Below are 21,599 nucleotides of genomic sequence, written 5' to 3' on the forward strand. Positions count from 1 at the left end.
TACTTCAACCACACTGTGAATCTTACTTTGATTATCACTTCTTTTTGATGACTATTATAACTTTCCTATTACCTTTTCTTGTTTTTCTGCTCTTAACCCTTATTTAACCTACTCTTTGGGACTGCTAAATGTGTTATTTATTCTATTTTTTTCATTTTTCAAAATTCTTTGGGAGAAAGATATTTTGCAAGTATTCAAAACAATAAAACACAGTAAGTGTGGGCAAATGTGTGAACCTAAAGGAAATGGCTCTGCTTTAGGTAAAGCAAAGTGAGGTCAACCATGGACCTATTCCTGAAGAACTTGTTAGCAATGTTGAGAAAAGGTAAATGTCTCCTAGCTATATTTATCAGAAATGGCATTATAAGATTGCTTTTTGACCACTGGTGTCCACTGATTGTTTAAAAATGAAACATAGAAAGACCTTTCACCTAGAAATAATTCTTCAAAGCTGACTCAAATTTGAGGAATTATTTGCCTGGTCTATAATGCAGCTCAGTGTACATATTCTAACATTTATAAATCCAGGTCTCCACTCCTATTACCCAGGTAATTAAAGGTAAATCCTGCTATGGAAGCTAAAACAACATACAGTAAATCCCTTACGTACAAATGAGTTCCCTTCTGAGAGTGCATTCATAAGTCCAATTTGTTTGTTAAGTCCAACAAAGTTAGCCTAGATACCCAACTAACACAATCGGCTATATAGTACTGTACTGTAATATGTGTATAATACTTTTCACACAAGTAATACATAAAAAACAAACACAAAAAATAAAGAAAACATTTTTAATCTTACAGTACCCTGAAAAGTATAGTAGTATAGTATAACAGCTGGCATACAGGGGCTGGCATTGAGTGAACAGACAAGAAGAGTTACTGACTGGAGGAGGGAGAGGAAGTGGAAGATGGTAGAGCTGAGGAATCATCATCAGTAGGAGATGGAGAGCAAGCTGCAATTTCACTCATGCCTGACATTGATGGAAAACATGTTGGCATCTTTGAAAGTTCGCAACTTGAAGGTTCGTATGTAGGGGACTTACTGCATTTGCTTGATACTAAACTTTCATGAGATTAAATTCAATAAAAATTTATTAATTTGCTAAAAAACTGAATTTTTAGACTTAAACGTTATATTTTAACTAGATTTTTATGCACAATTTAAAAGAGCACAGACAGTGTTAAAATGTTACTTAAATATTTCCTGCTACACTTCCTGTTCCTAAAGACATGGATTTCTGTAATTCCTATTTGTACCTCCAGCACATAGTAGTTTCTCTATAAATGCTTGCTTGCCAAAATAAGTATTGTGTAGTTAAAATGAACATTTGTGAGGTTTATATAAATGAATGGTCAAAAATGTGAAGGATACAGATCTTGAAATGAGAGAGAATGCAACAGTTAATACCATGTGTTCTAGGGGACATTTTAAGTGGCATCAATAGACACCAATAATTTGACATTTTTAATCTATATTTATTGATTTCTGCCAGTGGCAATTCTAATGGCAGTACAAAGTCATAAATAGAATTTAGAGTAGGACTTGGAGAAATATGACACAGTTTAGGTGACTCTCCATTTTAAATAGGCAATTTGTCAGCAACGTGACCTTTAAAATGGCTCTTTTATGTTGTTTTCTTGTTTGCCTTTTTAAGCAATTCACCTAAAAGTGGCATAATTTTTTTTCAAGAAGAATCTATCTTTTCTTGACCAGAACATTATTCAGGACAACTAATCTTAAGGCTACAAGGAAAACAAGATAATGAAAATAAAAATATGGAAACCATGGGCTAGATGTTATGCTGAGAGTTCTGAATTTGACAACATAGTTACTAAATTATTTTAGTTATATTCAAAATTTCTATTTGGTCATAGAACAGATACAATAAACCACACCCTGGATAGGGACTGCATACGCAGTTAATGATAAGATTAATCAGAGAATTATTCTTAGAATAAAAATCTATCCATTCTATGAAAATAATGTAATGGTAATGTACCACTTTTGAAATGGAGCAGGACACTATGGGGCCTTTCCAGGACAGACCCCACCCCCTCCCATGTCCTCATCCTGCATTTGCTTATAGAAAAACTTTAGTCAAAGAAAAAAAATTAATCAGAAGTGAGAAAATACAGACACAAAGGAAAATAGTCCAACAGGACCAAATGATAATAGTTTAGTCATTAAACAAAGACAAGAACTTTTAGTTCTTCTTCAACGGCTATAGATAATATTCTGACCCATAGCTTTTGAGCTGTTTTATAGATACTGAAACCCCCACCAGATCGAAGAAGTTAACTACATGATGACCAGACTGTAGCGATGACATAAGCTGCCACAATTCTGAGAACTGGCCTCAAAGAAATGGGAACAAATTAACCCTGGAACTGAAGATTAATTGTACTTGAAAACAATCAAGATGATGCTGATCAGACCACTGTATAACCAATTTCAAGATGACTGTCAGAGCTGACTGTGCTGTTTCTGCATGTAGCCCCCTCCCTCCACCTATATACCCCTGAAACTGCCCTTTAAAATCTCTTGCTCAGTGATTATCAGTGGAGAGTTCCCTTTGGACATGAGTCCACCCTCTCCCATGGTTGCTGGACTCCAGAATAAAGCAAACTTTCCTTTCCACCAACCTTGCCTCTTGAGTATTGGCTTTTGAGTGGCAAGCAGTTGGACCTGAGTTTTGATAACACTTTAGCCACATCTTTTCAATATGAACAAAATTATCTGGTGTTTTCATGCCTAAAATCACACCCATAATTTTTATTTTGTCGGTGTTTGGGGCATATTGCCATTAACTAAGCACACAGGCTATTCTGCCTCATTCTGTGGGGCATTCGTCATAAGATGGCCATGCAGGAGCCTGTGGAAAATGTTCGTGTCCACCTCCTCACAAACCATCAAAGACTGTCATTATTCAATACTATGAAACATATTATCATGAGAGTGCCTTTAAAAATATTCACAATGGCAATTGGATTTTTAAATTAGTCCATGCTTAATAACTATCTATAGGATAATTCATGCTGCTGCACCAATGAAGTATTCATAACTCTATGTAAACACTGCAGGAATTAAAAATCAAGAATATCTTTCACGCATTTTAGGCAGGTGTCAGTAGTCCTTGACATTGCCATTTGGCCTAAAGACATTACTGCAGGGGACAATAGAGGTACACAAATCTATTTACTTTCTCTGTGTGAAAAGAAAAACCTTCTAGGCAGAGGTTTCAGTTAAGCACATTCATTACCTTTTAACTGCTTCTAAATTGCAGTTTAACTGCTTCTAAATTGCAGTGACCTTCTGTATCAATAACCATATCTAGTTAACTGAAACCAGCACAATTTGGGCATGTGTGCTGTGAAAGACTTTTCCCTTCATTGGCATATATGTATGTGTGTCTGTTTGGGCATGCATATGCAGCTACACCTGCTCTTATAAACCAGGTAGACACAGTAAAAGAGAAAAGCAAATGCATTGTTAGAAAAACAGCTAAATAATAAAAACAGACAAATTCCACCCAAACATTTGTCATCTTATACATGTTTAAATAAAGACCATGTTAGAAAATGAAAATTTCTGTTGAAAAAAATTATTTGTAATGCCAGAGGTTCCATATATCAGAAAAAGCATGGAAAGTCACTGAAATTAAGCATTGTGTTTGTAATTTTAACCTATGTAGAAAAATTCCACTAAGAGAAAATATGTTTGACTATCTTAGGCTAGGCCACAGTGAGCATAATGTTATAAAAAATTAGCTACCACATCAACCACTGTGAGCACTGAAGTATACAAATTATCATTCCCCTAGAAGACTTACTGAAAGCTCTTTCACAGTCACCTGTAGAATGTACACATTTCATCCTACCTTCAAAAATTACAGCCGGAAAGCTCATGTTCCTAAGCCCCCAAAGAAAAATGTCATCATTCAGAACCTTAAGTAGACCTTTCAATTCACCCTACCACTTTACATTCTTCCCTATATCCATTTTTATAGTTCTATAAAACAAAATAAAAATACAGGCAGCAAAGGAATTAACTCATTTTCTCCTTTCAGTTGTTTAGTCAACACTTTATCACAATTAAACTCACTTTCAGAAAAGTTGTTGGAAGCAGTGGGAAATGTAAATGCTTCCAAAATGAGATAAACAGCATATCCAGTCAGTCCAAGGCCTGGCAGGAATACAGTGGCACTGTGATGAACTGGCCATGATGGGTAGCAAGTACAATATGGTCATTGGCATCACATGAAGAAGTTTAAATCCAGCCTCCCTGCTCTTTAAATCTTGATTTAGGAGGGAGTATAGAAAATAAGAAGTAGTAAGCCCAGGGCATTTAGTTAGAAATGAAGAGAACATCAAAAGGAACTGTAATCATCAGCCAGTGCAGTGGGAAGATAATGAAGAGTGAGATACTGGAGGTCAAGTAAATGTGGACTTCAAGAAGTTGGAACCTATGCTGCAGATAGGTCAAATAATACAGAAACTGAGAATTTATCCTTGAATGTTGCCATATCTAAGTTATTGCTGATCTTGGCAAAAACCTTTTGGGGAGGTGCTGGAGGCAAGTGGGAATTTAGGAGAGAATGCAAAGAGGAATGTATACAATGAGTATAGAGAACTCTTTCAAGGTGTTTTTATGTAAAGAGCAGATACTTTGTACAGTAGTTGCAGGAGGGTCTGGGTCAAGAGACAATTTTTCTTGAAGATAAGAAATATGTTATTTAAGTAATGGTGAGAATAAACAAGTTGTGAGGGAAAAAACTGATAATGTAGAGAGATTAAGAGGGCAAAATTCTAGTAATATTCTTGAGTAGACAAGAAGTGTGATGATAAAGCACACAGATAGAGAGGTTCTCAAAATTTTGGAGCAAGGAAAATTCATCAGTTGAAAATGAGGGCAGATAGATAGATGGGTAGAGATGCAAATTGAACTTGCTTGTAGGAGAGTGTGGAAGTGCTCTGATTTCTACTACTTTTCCCAGTGAAATAGAAAACAAGATCATAAACTAAATGTGAGGAGGAAGGAAGGCATACTGGAAAGCAAAGTATGAAATTGTTGTCTTGGAGAGTGAGAGGGTGAAATGGCATGGGAAGGTGTAAGAGCATTGCCAGGGAAACTTAAGGTTACACCTGTACTTAACTGTCAATAATTTCAAAGGTAGTCAAGCACTACAGCTGTATGTTTCTGAAGCCAGACCTTCCGCAGCTTCTAGGGTGTAGAGTGAAAGGTAATAAAGCTGGATTTAATTGGGGATGAGATTTTTCCTGTTGAGTATGGTAGCTGTTATAAGGAGATAGAGACTGTACGTGAGGCAATGATTGTGACACCGACAGGACCATGAAATCTAAGTCGGGTAAGGAGGGAAAGAAAGGCACAAGGGGTTGAGAGAGTGTGAAACATATAAAGAACAATAACCAGGAGGTTCTAGTGTGGTCAAGAACTGTGAGAGGATTCTGACAACAGCCTCCTATCTTTCCAGCTCAAAGACTAGGAAAGTTGAGAATAAGATTGTGGGGTGAGAAGTGAGTTAGACTATCAATGACTAGATTATGATCATGGAGTAATTGACTAAAATAGTGTCCAGGAAAAGGTCATTGTAGAAGATGAGGTCAAGAAAATAAAAGCCCATAGAGGAAATATTTAGGTGACCCTGGAATACACCGAGAGTTATGACAGGAATAAATGTCTGCAAGTGACAATGAGCCCAATGTAGGCAGAGTGCTTAAAACAGTGTACTCTGGAAGGAAGCTGGGCTCTTGAAGGTCAAATTCAGTTTCTAAGACATGAAGCAAGGAAACACATCATAAAGGAAAACAAACTGGATTGGGATTCAAGCTGGGATTTCAGTCCCAGTTCTACAACCATAGCAATATTTCTGAGTCTGCAAAGTGTGTTGTATTATATAAAGGCACTGGATTACATGATTCTTAACCCTCATTCAATGTTGAATATCCTATGACTGTAGCAACCATTTTCGTGAAATAGAGAAGGAAGAGTTGGGGAACAAGGGTGAGGGAGAATAAATCCATTCAGGAAAGAGAGTGAAAATCTCCTCTACATATAAGATAGAAAGGAAGCACTGGAACTTGGAGCTCACAATGAATAATAATTGTAATAATAATAATAAATTCCAATAAAAAATTCTTGGATCCTAAAAAAAAATAAAAAGATAAATACAGTTTCCAAAACTGGTAAAACTGAATACATTACAGAACCTCCCTCTTTCCATATATAAAATTGCAGTAATAATAACAGTAATAATATCTACTTTAAAGTGTTCTGTGAGAATTAAATGAGTAAATAATGTGTCTGTTAGCAGTTCCATAAAAATATTATATCAGTCTTTCTCTCCTCTGCCTTACCTGATCATTTCCCTGTTCTACCATTAGCTGACACGTTTTTATTTTTCCTTTTAAAACAAAATAAACTCAATCTTAAAAGACTACATTCTGTAAGATTCCAACTATAAATATGACCTCTAGAAAAGGCAAAACTGTGGAGACAGTAAAAATATCAGTGGTTGCCAAGGGTTAGTGGGGAGAGAGGGATGAATAGGCAGAGAACAGAAGCTTGTTAGGGCAGTGGAAGTACTCTGTATGATACTATAATGGTGGAGGCATGTCATTATGCATTTGTCCAAACCGGTAGAATGTACGACACCAAGAGTGAATCCTAATGTAAACTGTGGACTTGTGTGATAATGATATATCAATGTAAGTTCATCAATTGTAACAAATGTGCCACTCTTGTTGGGGATGTTGGTAATGCAGGAGGCTGTGCATATGTGCAGGCAGGGGAGGATATAGGAAATCTCATTACCTTCCCCTCAATTTTGCTTTGAAACTAAAACTGCTCTAAAAATAAAGTTCTTTAAAAACAAAAACATAAAAACAACTGAACTGAACAGTCTTAACTGCCTCTTCCCCTTTAACTGATATACTACTTGCCTAATATTTTTATTTCTAGCCCACATTTATTTATTTTCTTTCTCTTTACTGAGATAATTTTTTGTTTCTTTTTGCAGCAAAATTCCTTGCACATTTGTCTACACTTATTGCTTCCAAATTGTCCTCTCAATTTCTTTTTTAAACCAACTCCAAATAGAGGGATTTTTTTTTCCTCCTTGAAAATGTCTTTTTCTAAAAGTCATCAATAATATTTATGTTTCTAAATCTAATGGCCAAGTTTCTATTATTGTTGACTTAGCAGCAGCATATAATACAGTTGTTCATTCTCTTCTGAAAATATTTTATTCTATGGTTTCCTGGACACCACATTCTCATTGCCTTCCCCTTTTCATTTTGGTTGCATATCCTCAGGCTCTTTGCTGATTCCTCCATCTCTCCCTAACGTTTTGTTTGTTCGCAAATTCTCTATATTTCCAACTGTTGAGACAATACTTTTGAGAGTTGAGGTTACCTCTAGCGGCAAAACCAGAGCCAACTCTTAAGCATCCAAAATGCTATGGTAATGGAATACATGACCATTTCTCTTTTAGAACCTTCTTTGTTCTCCACTTCCAGCAGTTGTAGACATCTATTTTGTTTGATTATCTGTCGTCCTAATGAAGCTGCATTTACAACAGTCATGTCATCTGAAGTTCCTTCAATCATTGTATCTATATTTGAAATACTATACACGGAGTCAGTTCTGACCAGCTGTCCATTTTGGCAAACAGCATTTTCACTCACAGAGCACTCTCTTTTTAGCCTGAAAATTGTGTGGATTTCTTCATTTTGAGGGGTTGGATGAGGTCTTTCTAAATCCAGAAAATCTAGTGGTCTTTCACTTAGCATAAGCACATGAGGTGGTATTTTTAGTGCCAGTGGTTTAAAGGGAGTTGACTGCATAAGGTCAAGATCTGCTGGTCTTGAAAGTGGAATGTCTTCATTATTTCCTGATACAACAATTCTCCCTGGAACCTGCATAATCACACAAGAATTTGAAACTCCTTCTCAGAATCCTTGTTCAAGGTCAGCATTTGGTGGTGCTACCTTTAATTTTTCCAGGACCTTCAATTCGCTGACCAATACCTTTGGTGTATTCCATTTCATACTGAATTAAACTAATTTCTACCACCTCAGCAGCAGTGGGAGAAGGAAATGCTGCCCCACTCACTAAATGTGTACCAACTACAGCTTGCTTTTTGGCATTATCTGCTTCTGTGCTTCATATTAAATCCTTTAACTTGCTTATGCATGTGCTGGATTTACAGCCACTTTTGAGCCCTGGGCCTGCTGGAGGGTCTCTGGTGAGGGCCACTGCCTGCTGGATCCCAGAGGCCATTGGCCAAGCACAGGGAAGCCCTCCCTAATTTTTGAATACTGAAATACCCTGGGGTTCAGTCCATGTTTCTCTTCTCTATTTATATTCACATCCGTGGTAATTTCTTCTAGTTACATGTTTTAAATTTTCTCAGCAGCCTAATGACTCCTATATTCATATCTCTTGTCTAGTTCCTATTCTTGAGCTTCAGTTGTTATAACTAATTCTCTGCTCAAAACTTGCAGCACTTGTAGTTCCCCATATCTCATTTAATGACAACTCCATTCTTTAAGTGGCTCAAGCCAGAAATCTTGAGATCATCTTTAATTTCATTTTTTTCTCACACTTTGCATTCAAACCATATGAGTCCTTGGATTCATATATAGCCAAAATTGATTCCTCCCATCTATGAAGAAATAGCCTATATCAGAAAACAACTCTCATTGTGAGAACAACTAAAAATTGAACAAATACAACACACACACATACATACACATATGTAGACACACACACACACACAAACACACACACACACACACACTGCTTTTGTAAGCATCAGAGAACAACTGACTCAGCTAGACTCTAGGAGAAACAAAGATCCCAAAGAAAAAGGAAAAATTACATTGCATTTTCCCCTTAAGAATTTGCTAATTTTAATGCAAGAAACTAAGGGAATAAACAGAAAATAGCAGTTCAGAGTTGCTGACAATTGCATGGCCAGGGAGGAGAAAAAAAAACCTGTTCAGGGCTCACCAATTAGGGGATATTTTTGAAATATCAGGTTGTTATTTGAAAGTTCTGGAAGAACTCTAGGAGTAAAGGAAAATTGGAAATAGACAAGTTCTTCAGGATGACTGAAATTCAGTCTCAGATTATATCAAACCTTGTTGGATCAAGGCTATTTACTTTTCTCTAACTACCTGACAGGAATTCTTTAAAAATTACATCTTTTTGAGGAAGATAGTATCATCCTGAAGCTCTGAAATTTCAAATACAATCTCCAGAATTTAGTCAAAATGTAACAAATATGCAAAAAAATCCACAAAAAAGCAAAAGAAACAAACCAAAAAACAGGAGCAAATGGTAAAATCCAAGAGAAAAAATTGGAGTTACGATACACAGAGTTTAAAGCTACTGTGATTAGTATGTTGGCTAAAATATATGACAAGATGGAGAATATCACCAGAAAATAATGCATATTTTGGAATTGAAAATTACAATATTTACAATAAATGACTTCACAGATAGATTTAACCACACATTGAACAAGTATAAAACTAGTGAACTGACCTTTAGGTGAGTGAAAATGTCCAATGTAAAACGCACAGAGAAAAAAAGAATTATAAGAAACACCCAATGTATGAGACATGGGTAAAATTTGTAATATAGCTGTAATGTGATCTTTGAATGGGATGAGTGAGAGAAGGGGCAGAAGCAATACGAGAAAAGCAACTGGGAATTTTCACAACTGGCAGAAAAAAATTAAACTACAAATTAAGGAAGCTCTACAAAGGCAAGAAGGAGATATAAAAGGACCTCTGCACCTAGTTACATCATTAAAAACACAAACAAACAGAAAACTGCTGAAAACCAGCAACAAACAAAAAGTCTAAAAGCAGCCAGAGAAAAATAAAGGCATAACACTGTTAAATAGGAAGAGTGAAACTGAAGGCTTACTTTTCAATCAGAACAACAGAAACCAAAAGAAAACAGAATGAATTTTTTTAAAGACCTGAAAGAACACACCGGCCAACCTAGATTCTAAGTTTCTTGAAAATATTCTTCAAAATGATAGCTATGTAAAGATGTTTACAGATAAACAAATTGAAAGACTGTTTTGCCTACAAACTTAAAAGAAATATCAAAGGGAATTCCTAGAACAAAAGCTAAATTATCCCCAGAGAATATGGCAATGCAGGAAGGGAGACTACAATAGAGGAGATATATGGGTAAATAAGAAGTAACATTGATGAAAACAATCTCAATGTTTTGAGAGGTTTAAAATATATGTAAAATTAAAATACAGGAATACAGTAAGATAACACATGGGAAGGAATGTATGGAATTAAAGAGTTCTAACTTCTTATTCTAAGTCTGGGCAGTGGTAAAAGTATAGGCCTAGAGAAGACCTTCAGTAAATAAATGTATTTGATTTTTTAAATTCATTGTTTCTCAAAACGTGATCACATTTCTTCTATCATTTATCATAATTGGAAATACTGTTGAGTGGAACATACTTTAGGAAATATTGATGCTACACTTACCAGGATTGTTGTAAATCTATAGCCACCAATGGCATTCATGGGAGGAAAAAAATAAATCTCTGAAAAATTCTGAAAGATGATGTTAAGGAAAATCTCTCAAACCAATTCTGCAGGCCTGATTTTGTGTAGGGAGGTTGAATCTCTATTCTGTATTCCTTCAGCATAGGTATATTTTTGTGTGATATAAATATTGACCTAATCATATATTGATGTCTATGCTTTTTCAAATCATTTTACCCATAGGTGCAAACCTAATATTAGGTTTGCATTAGATTGTTAGATCACGTATATCTAGTTTGTTTCTTTTGAATTCCACAAAGAAATTTAAATAAAGCTTTCAAAATATAAGATATTTTGAAAAATTTTAGGCCTATTCTTACATACATTACAGGCCAACTTTTATCTAGATATTTTCTCCTCTTCACCTAATTCAATATTTTTATTATATGGTTCTATTAGACTACAGTTATACTAATTACAGAGATTCTTCTTGAAAATCAGATTGTGCTACTTCCACACTGCCTCAAATTAATAGCAGTAATGTAGGGATAAAAATTTACTAAGCAAAGTATGTTAGCAATTCAGAATAAGTTTCATAAATAAGGACATAGCATAATTCTATTATTTTAATTACCATGTGCTTAAAGAGGAAAAGGGAAAGTTCTTAATTTTTTAGTTAACCCTTGAGAAATTAGACAATTTAATTCAATAAGCTTCTTAATACTATTTATACAAAAGCAAAACTAAACAAGTGGGACTACAGCAAATTAACTTCTGCACAGCAAAGGAAACTATCAACAAAATAAAAAGGCAACCTACTAAGTGGGAGAAACTATTTTCAAATCATATATCTGATAAGGAGTTAATATCCAAAATCTATAAAGAACTTGTTCAACTCAGTAGCAAAAAAACAATCTGATTAAAAATGGGCAGAGGACCTGAATAGACATTTTTCCAAAGAAGACATACAGATGGCAAACAAGTACATGAAAAGAATGTTTAACATCATTAATCATCAGAGAAATGTGAATTAAAACCACAATGAGATGTCAACTCACACTTGTTAGAATGGCTATTATCAAAAAGACAAGAAATAACAAGTATTGGCCAGGATGTGGAGAAAGGGAACCCCTTGTGCACTGTTGGTGGAAATATAACTTGGTGCAGCCACTAGGGAAAACAGTGTGAAGAGTCCTAAAAAAAATTAAAAATAGAACTACCATATGATCCAACAATTCTACTTCTGAGTATTTATCCAAAGAAAATGAAAACCCTAACTCAAAAAGATATTTTTACTCTCATATTCATTGCAGCATTATTTACAATACCCAAGATATGGAGACAACCTGTGTCCATCCATGGATGGATGGATGAATAAAGAAGATGTGGTATATACATACAATGGAGTATTATTCAGTCATAAAAAAAAATAAAATCTTGTCATTTGGAACAACATGAATGGACCTCAAGGGCATCATACTAAGTGAAACAAGTCAGAGAAAGATAAATGACAAATACCATACAATTTCTTTTATATGTGGAATATGATAAACAAAACAAACAAACAAAACACAAGCACATAAATACAGAGAATAGATTGTTGGTTACCAGAGGTGGAGGGTGAGAGGGTAGGAAAAATAAATGAAGAGTCAAAAGGTAAAATATAAAAAAGTAAAACATAAACAATGACTTGGTCTTTATGGCTAGGTTTGCAAGAGCTAATCCAGTTTTAAGTGAAGTAATGAGTGATTTAGAATAAAGGCCAATCTCATTTTTTTTTCAACATTTGCTTTGACAGATAGTAGAGAAAATAAGGATCACTCTCTTTGAAATTCTGAGGCCAGAAAGAAGACCAAAGTTAACCATCAATAATAGTATCATCTTTGTAGTCAATTCAGAAAGTATTTGCAAAACAAATATGCAAGCTTCAGAAAATCGTCAAGATAGAAGTAATACACAGAAAACCATCTTATACCAATAGAGTAAGGCCAAAGATATCTGAGTGGGTGAAAAAGATACTGTATGCTACTATGCCCTAGTCATATACTGTGAAACACTCTGGGATAGAGTCAACTACATTTAAGCCTAAACCCACTACAAAGTCTTCATTTGTTTTTACGTTTTGAATTTGACCTTGGAAAGTAAAAAATATTTGGTGATAAACTACCAGGTATAAATATAATAAAGTACTCAAACCTATCTATCTATCTATGTATCCATCCATCCATCTAATTTATTTAAGATGGAAAATGTTTTAATTCTTATATTTTGAATATAATTCATATATTTTGAAAATTCTTATATATTGGCAATAAAACATACTTCCTTAAGGAGACTAAAATCACCTACTTAATAAAAACATTGAAAATACAACACTCTTAAAATTAATTATGACCTTTCCAGCACTTAGTTTTATTCAGTTAAGGATAACTATTAATGTTACCCTGGAATTTTGTGGTTTTGGTACATTCAATAAGCAATGTTAATCTCTGAACAGAAAAACATACTTATTCAGCAAAATCTACTTTTCCTTGAATGGTTCTTTGATTTGTATTCCCATGGATACATGGGGAAAAGCTCAAAGGTCGTTAATACTGGCATTAATATACATTAGTCATTGGAGTAGACCATTTCCCAACTGGGCCTCACCACATTTTCAATGACCACCCAATTAATGACCATCTAATTGACTCATCTGCAAATCTTACAAAGCAATAGTTTTGCTAAGTAAATTGAAACTGCCACTGAAAAAACTCTGCAGAACTGAGGGCATAATTAACTCTACTGAGGCATACTTGATCTTAGAAGCCCTGGGGATAATCAATAATTAGTTTCATTCTGAAATGATTCTGTCGCTATATCCATGACACAATGTTTCTGAATTACTGATGTTTTGACGATTGTTGCTTATTTGGATCAGAACAGAAAAGTTGTAGCTAACTCAAGCTTTATAGCATAATAAACTTTCCAAAGTACCTTGAGATTAAAAACAATCAAAGTAAATGAAGCATCAAGTACTATTTATCTTCCAAAATATTAGTGCTTACAAAAACAAAGGAGGCCAAACAAACAACTCTGTATCCATCACATTCAATGTTATATAGCAACAACGTTTTATTTTATAAAACAAGAGAGAAAATTAAGAGATCTGATTGGCTGATAAACGTTCTAAATGTGGCTTCCTGGAAAATTCATGGTTAGAAATTTATGAGCATCACCACTTAATTAAGAGTAAGAATTCTGAGCACAGAGACCATAATCAGTACAATTCATGGGGTTCAATATTTACGGGACCCATCAGTTAGCAAAAAGAGCAAAAGGAATTGAACACTTTGATAGTCTAATAAGAATTCCAAAAGCTTTTCTAAATGAAGTAAATTCATAAAACTCAAAATGCTTAGCTCATATGCTTAACTCATATGCTTAGCATATGCTATATAAATAGGCTTTTAAATACAATTTTCTGGCATCATGACACCATTTTACTTTAAAGTTAGAAGAAATGTTAAATTATTGAAGCAATCTCTCTGTTCTAATTCAAGAGATGATATTGAAGCAGATTTATCTTTCTCCTTCCCAATTAAAAGGGAGTGTGTCTTGCCCTTTGTGTATTAGGTGAGATCAGATACTATTCCAGAGACATATTAAGCATTTATCCTAGATTTAAGTACATGTAAAGGAAAGGCACACTAATGGTTTCCTAAGTAATAATCGCTTTTCCCTTAGTCATGATCACAAGCTGACATTAAAAAGAGTATGCACAGAGGTGTGGCCAAGATGGTAAAGTAGGAAGACCCTGGGCTCACCTCCTCCCATGAGCACACCAAAATTGCAACTATTTACAGAGAAGCTATCAATGAGAATGACCTGAAGCATAGCAGGAAAGAGCTTCCACAACTAGAGATACAAAGAAGGAACCAAAACAAGATGCCTAGGAAAGACAGCGATGCAGAATAGTCAAGACTTATACCCCTAGGGAGGTGACATACAATTGGGAGGATAATTACTATTTTAGAGGTTCTCCCTGAGAAGCAAGGTGTCCAAGCCCCATATTAGGCTCCTCAGCCTGGGGGGTACTACACCAGGAAGCCAAGCCCCCAGGACATCTGGCTTTGAAGGCCAGTGGGGCTTAGATACAGGAGAGCTGGAAGAGTGTAGGAAACAGAGACTCTCCTCTTAAAAAGTGTGTGCAAAATCTCACACACTCCAAGTTCCAGTGCAGAGGTGGTAATTTGAAAGGAGCCTGGGTTAGACACACTTGCTAGAACATCCCAGAGAGGCACGAGGAAACTGCAATTCCCCCTGTGTATATAGACATGATGGCAGCCATTTTTTGGAAGCTCATCTTACCAGGAGAACAATGGTACTGTCAAGTGCCATTTGGGAGGTCTCATCTAGTTTATTAGCAGTAAGGCCTTACCCACCCATGAGTAGGCCAGCATCAGCCTCAACCACCAGCCTCAGGTCCCACAGCCAGTCATACCAGGACCCTGTCCCACTCAACAGTGGGCCATCAGCCACAACACAAGGAAAGGCCTGGAAGCCAACTGGGCTGGGGACCAGTCACACCTACCAGTGTGCCCTCAGTTGTTGGCCCTGCCACAACATAAGGTCCCACATAGCTGGCACCATTATAGAATGTAGCTCTGGTGACCAAAGGAGAGTGTGCTGCTGTGCTCCATAGACTGTCTCCTACATAAGACTGTTTCTCCAAGATCAGGAAATGTAACCAACCTACTTAATACATAGAAATAAACACAAACAATTAGGCTAAATGAGGAGACAGAGGAATATGTTGCAAATGAAGGAAGAAGATAAAACCTTAGAAAAAGAATTAAATGAAGTGCAGATAAGCAATCAACCCAGTAAAAAGTTCAAGATAATGATCATAAAGATGCTCAATGAACACAAGAGAAGAATGAATGAACACAGTAAGAATTTTAACAGAGTCTGAAAATATAAAGAACCAAACAGAGATGAATACTATAACTGAAATAAAAAGTACACTAGAAAAATATCAACAGATTAGATGATAGAGAGGAACAGATGAACAAACTGCAAGACATTAGTGGAAATCACCCAAGATGAACAGACAAAAGAAAAAAGAATTTTAAAATATGAGGATAGTTTACAAGACCTCTGTGACAACATCAAGTGTACTAATATGCACAATATAGGAATCTCAGAGGAGAAAAGAGAGAAAGGGGCAAATAACTTATTTGAATAAGTAATAGCTGAAAACTTCACTAATCTAGGAAAGGAAACAGACATTCAGGTCCAGAAAGCACAGAACGTCCCAAACAAAATGAACCCAAAGAGGCCCACACCAAAACATATAATAATTAAAATGGCAAAAAAATGAGATAATCTAAAAGCAAAGAAGAGCAACTAGTTATGTACAAGGGAACTCCCATATCCCTATAAGCTGACTTTTCAGCAGCAACTTTGCAAGCTAGAAGGAAGTGGCACAATATATTCAAAGTGATAAAACGAAAAAAAAAACCTACAACCAAGAACGATCTACCTAGCAAAGCTATCACTCATATTTGAAGGACAGATAAAGAGTTTTACAGAATATCAAAAGCTAAAAGAGTTCAGCACCACAGCACCACATAGCTGGCTTAATAAGAAATGTTAAAGGGACTTCTCTAAGTGGAAAAGAAAAGATCACAACTAGAAATGTAAAAATTATGAAAGAAAAAATATCATTGGTAAAGGCAAATGTACAGTAAATGTAGATTAAAATCAAACACTTATAAAGCTAGTAGGAGGATTAAAAGGCAAAAGTAATAAAATCATCTATATCCACAATAAGTATTTAGGGATACACAAAAGGATGTAAAATATGATGTCAAAAACCTTAAACATGGAGGGGGGAGGGCAGTAAAAATGCAGGTTTGTGAGAATGTGTTTGAACTTAGCTCATCAACTTAAAATAATCACACATATAACAGAAAAAGAAAGGGATCCAGTCATAACACTAAAGATAGTCATTAAATCACAAAGAAAGTGAACAAAAGAATAAAAGAACCAAGAACTCAAAAACAACCAGAAAAGAATTAACAAAATGGTAATTGGTACATACTTATCAATAACTACTTTAAATTTCAATAGACAAAATGCTCCAATCAAAAGACAGGGTGGCTGAATGAATTAAAAAATTGAGACGCATATATATATTGCCTACAAGAGACTCACTTTAGATCTAAAGTCACACACAGACTGAAAGTGAGGGGATGAAAGAAGTTATTTTCTGAAAATGGAAACAAAAAGAAAGCTGTGGTAGCAATACTTACATCAGACAAAAATAGACTTTAAAACAAAGACTGTAACAAGAGACATAGAAGGACATTACATAATGACAAAGGGGTCAATCTAAGAAGAAGATATAACAGTTGTAAATATTTATGCACCCAACATAGGAGCACTTAAATATATAAAGCAAATATTAACAAACATAAAGGGAGAAAATGACAGTGTCACAATAGTAGTAGGAGACTTTAACATCCTACTTACATCAATGGACAGATCATCCAGACAGAAAATCAATAAGGAAATACTGGCCTTAAATAGCACATTAGACTATATATATATATGATGTTCCATCCAAAAACAGCAGAATACATTGTTTTCAAGTGTACATGGAACATTCTCCAACATAGAACACATGCTAGGCCACAAAACAAGTCTCAATACATTTAAGAAGACTGAAATCATATCATGCATCTTTTCTGACCACAAAGGTATGAGAATAGAAATAACTACAAGAAAAAACTGCAAAAAACACAAACACATGGAGGTTAAATATGCTACTAACTATAAATGGGTCACTGAAGAAATCAAACAGGAAATTAAAAAATACTGGGAGACAAGTGAAAAATTGAAACACAGTCCATCATCTAAAATCTATGGGATGCAGCAATAGCAGTTCTAAGAGGGTAGTTTATAGCAATACAACCCTACCTCAGGAAAAAGAAAAAATCTCAAACAATCTAACCTTACACTTAAAATAACTGGAAAAGGAAGAATAAACACAACCCATATTATTGGAAGGAAAGGAATAATAAAGATCCAAGCAGAAATAAATGAAATAGAGACCAAAAATTCACTAGAAAAGATGCATGAATCTAAGAGCTGGTTCTTTGAAAAAATAAGCAAAATTGACAAACCTTTAGCCAGATTCATCAAGAAGAAAGACAGAGGGCCCAAGTCAATAAAATCATAAATGAAAGAGAAGTTACAACTGATCCCACAGAAACACAAAGGATCATAAGACATTACTATGAACAATTACATACCAATGAAATGGACAGCCTAAAGAAATGGGTATGCTCCTAGAAGCATAAAATCTCCCAAGACTGAATCAGGGAGAAGTATAAAATATGATCAAATCAATTACCAGAATTGAAAATGAACCACTAATCAAAAATTCCCAACACGCAAAAGTCTAGGACCAGATAATTTCACAGGCACATTCTACCAAATATTAAAAGAAAAATTAAGACCCATCCTTCTCAAACTATTCCAAAAATATTGAACAGAAAAGAACAGTTCTAAACTTATTCTATGAGGCCAGAATCACCCTGATACCATAATCCAACAAAAGCACCATAATAAGAGAAAATTACATGCCAATATCACCAATGAACATAGATGCAAAAATTCTCAACAAAATGCCAGCAAAGCAAATTCTACAGTACACTCAAAGGATCATACAGCATGATCAAGTGGACATCGTCCCAGGGATACAAGGTTGGTTCAAATTCCACAAATCAATCAATCAATGTGACACACCACGTTAACAAATTAAATAACAATTATATGATCATCTCAATAGATTCAGAAAAAAGCTTTTGACAAAATTCAACATATCATAAAAACTCTGAACAAAGTGGGTATAGAGGGAACATACCTCAACATAATAAAAGCCATATATATCAAACTCACAGCCAATATCATACTCAGCAATGAAAAGCTGAAAACATTTCCTCTAATATCAGGAACAAGACAAGATGCTCACTCTTAACCATTTTTACTCAACATAGTACTGGGAGTTCTAGGAATAACAATCAAACAAACAAACAAAAAAGAAATAAAAGGAATCCAAATTGGAAAGGAAAGAGTAAAACTGTCACTGCAGATGATATACTATAGATAGAAAATCATAAAGATACCACCAAAAAAATTATAAGAACTCAATGAATTCATTAAAGTGTCAATACAAAATTAATATAGAGAAATCTGTTGTGTTTTCATGCACTAACAATGAATTACCAGAAAGAGAAATTAAGAAAACAATCCCATTTACAATTTCATAAAAAAGAATAAAATACCTAGGAATAAATCTAACCAAGGAGGTAAGAGACCTATACTCAAAAAAAATAAGACATTTATGAAACAAATTGGAGACAGCACAAGCCAATGAAAATATATACTGTGCTCATGGATTGGAAGAATTAATATTGTTAAGATGACCATATTACAGAAGGTAATCCTTGGATTCAGTTCAATCCCTATCAAAATACCAATGGCATTTTTTCATACAACTAGAACAAATAATTCTAAAATTCGTATGAAAACACAGAAGACTAGAAATAGCCCAACAATCTTGAGAAAGAAGAACAAAAACTGGAAACTCACACATCCTGATTTCAAACTATACTACAAAGACACAGATCAATGGAACAGAATAGAGACCTCAGGAGTAAACCCACACCTACATGATTAATCAATGTGTTATAAAAGAGGCAAGAATATAAAATGGGGAAAAAAGCCTCTTCAATAGTGTTGTGAAAATGAGACAGCTACATTCAAAAGAATCAAAATTGCCTACTTTCTCACACCATATACAAATAAAAAAAAAGAAAAAACTCAGGATTAATTAAAAACTTAAATGTAAGACCTAAAACTCTTAAGAGAAAGTGTAGGCAACATACCTTTTGACATGAGTCTTAGAAATAATAATTTGGATTTGTCTCCTCAGGCAAGGGAAACAAAAACAAAAAAAAATGGGACTACACCAAACTAAAAAGCTTTTGCACAGTGAAGGAAACCACTAACAAAATGAAAAGGCAGCATACTGAATGGGAGAAGATATTTTCAAATGACATATCCAATAAGGAATTAATATCCAAAATACACAAAGAACTCATACAACTCAATAACAAAACAAACTGATTAATAAATGGGAAGAGGACCTGAATAGACATGTTTCCAGAGAAGACATACAGATGGCCAACAGGCACATGAAAAGATGCTCAACATCCTGATCATCTGGGAAATGCAAATCAAAATCATAATGACATAGCACCTCACACCTGCAAGAATGGCTATCATCAAAAAGACAAGAAACAATAAGTGTTGGTGATGATGTGGAGAAAAAGTAACTCTTGTGCATTATGGGATTGTAAATTTGGTGTAGCCACTATGAAAAACAGAATGGGGATTCCTCAAAAAAATATAATAAAATAAAAGTAGAATTGCCATATGATCCAACAATTCCACTTCTGGTTATTTACTCCAAGAAAATGAAAACACTAAATCAAAAAGATATATGCACTCCATTTTCATTGCAGCACTATTTATAGTAGCCAAGATATGGAAGCATTGTAAGTGTTCATCAACAGATGAATGGATAAAGAAGATGTGTGTGTGTGTGTGTATATATATATATGTATACACATATACATATATATATGTATACACATATACATATGTATGTATGTACACAGTGAAATATTACTCAGCCATAAAAAATGAAATCTTGCCTCTTGCCCCAACATGTGTGGATCTAGAGAGAATTATGCTAAGTGAAATAAATCAGACAGAAAAAGATAAATGCTGCATGATCTCACTTATATGTGGAATCTAAAAAACAAAGCAAAACAAAATGAGAACAGACTTATAGATACAGAGAATAAACCAGTGGTTTTCAGAAAGGAGGGGCATGGTGGGGTGACTGAAATATGTCAAAGGAATTATTTAATAAATAAGTCATTATTTATATAATAAATATTATAAACCATGAGGATGTATTATATAGCATAAGGTATATGGTTAATAATACAGTGATAACTTTGTAAGGGGACAGAGGGTTACTAAACTTATTGTGGTGATCATATTTGATGAAAACATCAAATCCTTATGTAATACACCTGAAACTAACATAATATTGTACATCAACTATATTTCAAGTGAAAAAAAAGAGTTAGCACACCACATTATAATTTCACTAATATATGCTAATTCTAGTTGGAACTAAAAAATAAGGACTGAATAATGTTAGTGCAGTAGATTTCAAATTATGCAGCATACTTATTTTTTACTGAATTATGAAAATACATAATTTATGATACTACTATATGACTGTCAGGCAGGATATTTAAGGAAATAAGGAGTATGGGAAAAAGTTGTATAACCTTTCTATGTCTAAGTAGACAAATGTATAGCTTGAGGACAAAACTGTGTCATAAAACAGAACTTTCCTTCTGGGTGAATTAAAGAATTGAGTTTTTGGGAGTTCCCTGGTGGTCCAGTGGTTAGGACTCTGCGCTTTCACTGCAGGGGGCACGGGTTCAATCCCCTGTCAGGGAAATAAGATCCCACAATCTGCATGGTGCAGCCAATAAAAAAATTAATTAATTTAAAAATTATTTTAAAATAATTGAGTTTCCAAGTAGTGGAGACCCTAGTTGATGTGTTCTGACATTCACCTGGCTGTCTAATATTTATATGGTCACAAAGTAATCCAGTCTAACTTGGGTTTGTTGGCATGCTTGTCTCTTCAGAAACCTTGGAACAATGAAATATAAAATTACGAGCTAGAATTTTCTCTCAATCAATGAATGCAGAAAAGGACACCTTTAACAATTTACATGAGAAAATAATTTCAGTGTGTCTGAAAGTCAAGAGGAGAGAGAACCCGATGTGAAATATATAAGGAGTCACCTATTACACAGTTCAAGGATTATGGCTCTGGAGTCAGACTCCATGAGTTTATAATACAGACTTCACTATTTACTAGTTTGTGTGACACAGAACAATTTTAATGAACCGCT

The 21,599-nt window shown here is 34.7% G+C and overlaps 1 non-coding gene and 1 pseudogene across 1 annotated transcript; one reads left to right on the top strand and one right to left on the bottom strand.

Annotated features, from left to right (window-relative positions):
- Nucleotides 1–7,434: 7,434 nt before the first annotated feature.
- LOC103075555 (mitochondrial fission factor pseudogene) overlaps nucleotides 7,435–21,599 on the bottom strand; it is a 90,272-nt pseudogene continuing 76,107 nt past the window's right edge.
- On the top strand, nucleotides 21,063–21,135 carry TRNAE-UUC (transfer RNA glutamic acid (anticodon UUC)). The gene has a single exon. It is a non-coding gene; the product is annotated as a tRNA-Glu (tRNA).

The sequence above is a fragment of the Lipotes vexillifer genome, unplaced genomic scaffold (assembly GCF_000442215.2).
Source record: "Lipotes vexillifer unplaced genomic scaffold, Lipotes_vexillifer_v1.1 scaffold1244, whole genome shotgun sequence".
NCBI classification, from domain to species: Eukaryota; Metazoa; Chordata; class Mammalia; order Artiodactyla; family Lipotidae; genus Lipotes; species Lipotes vexillifer.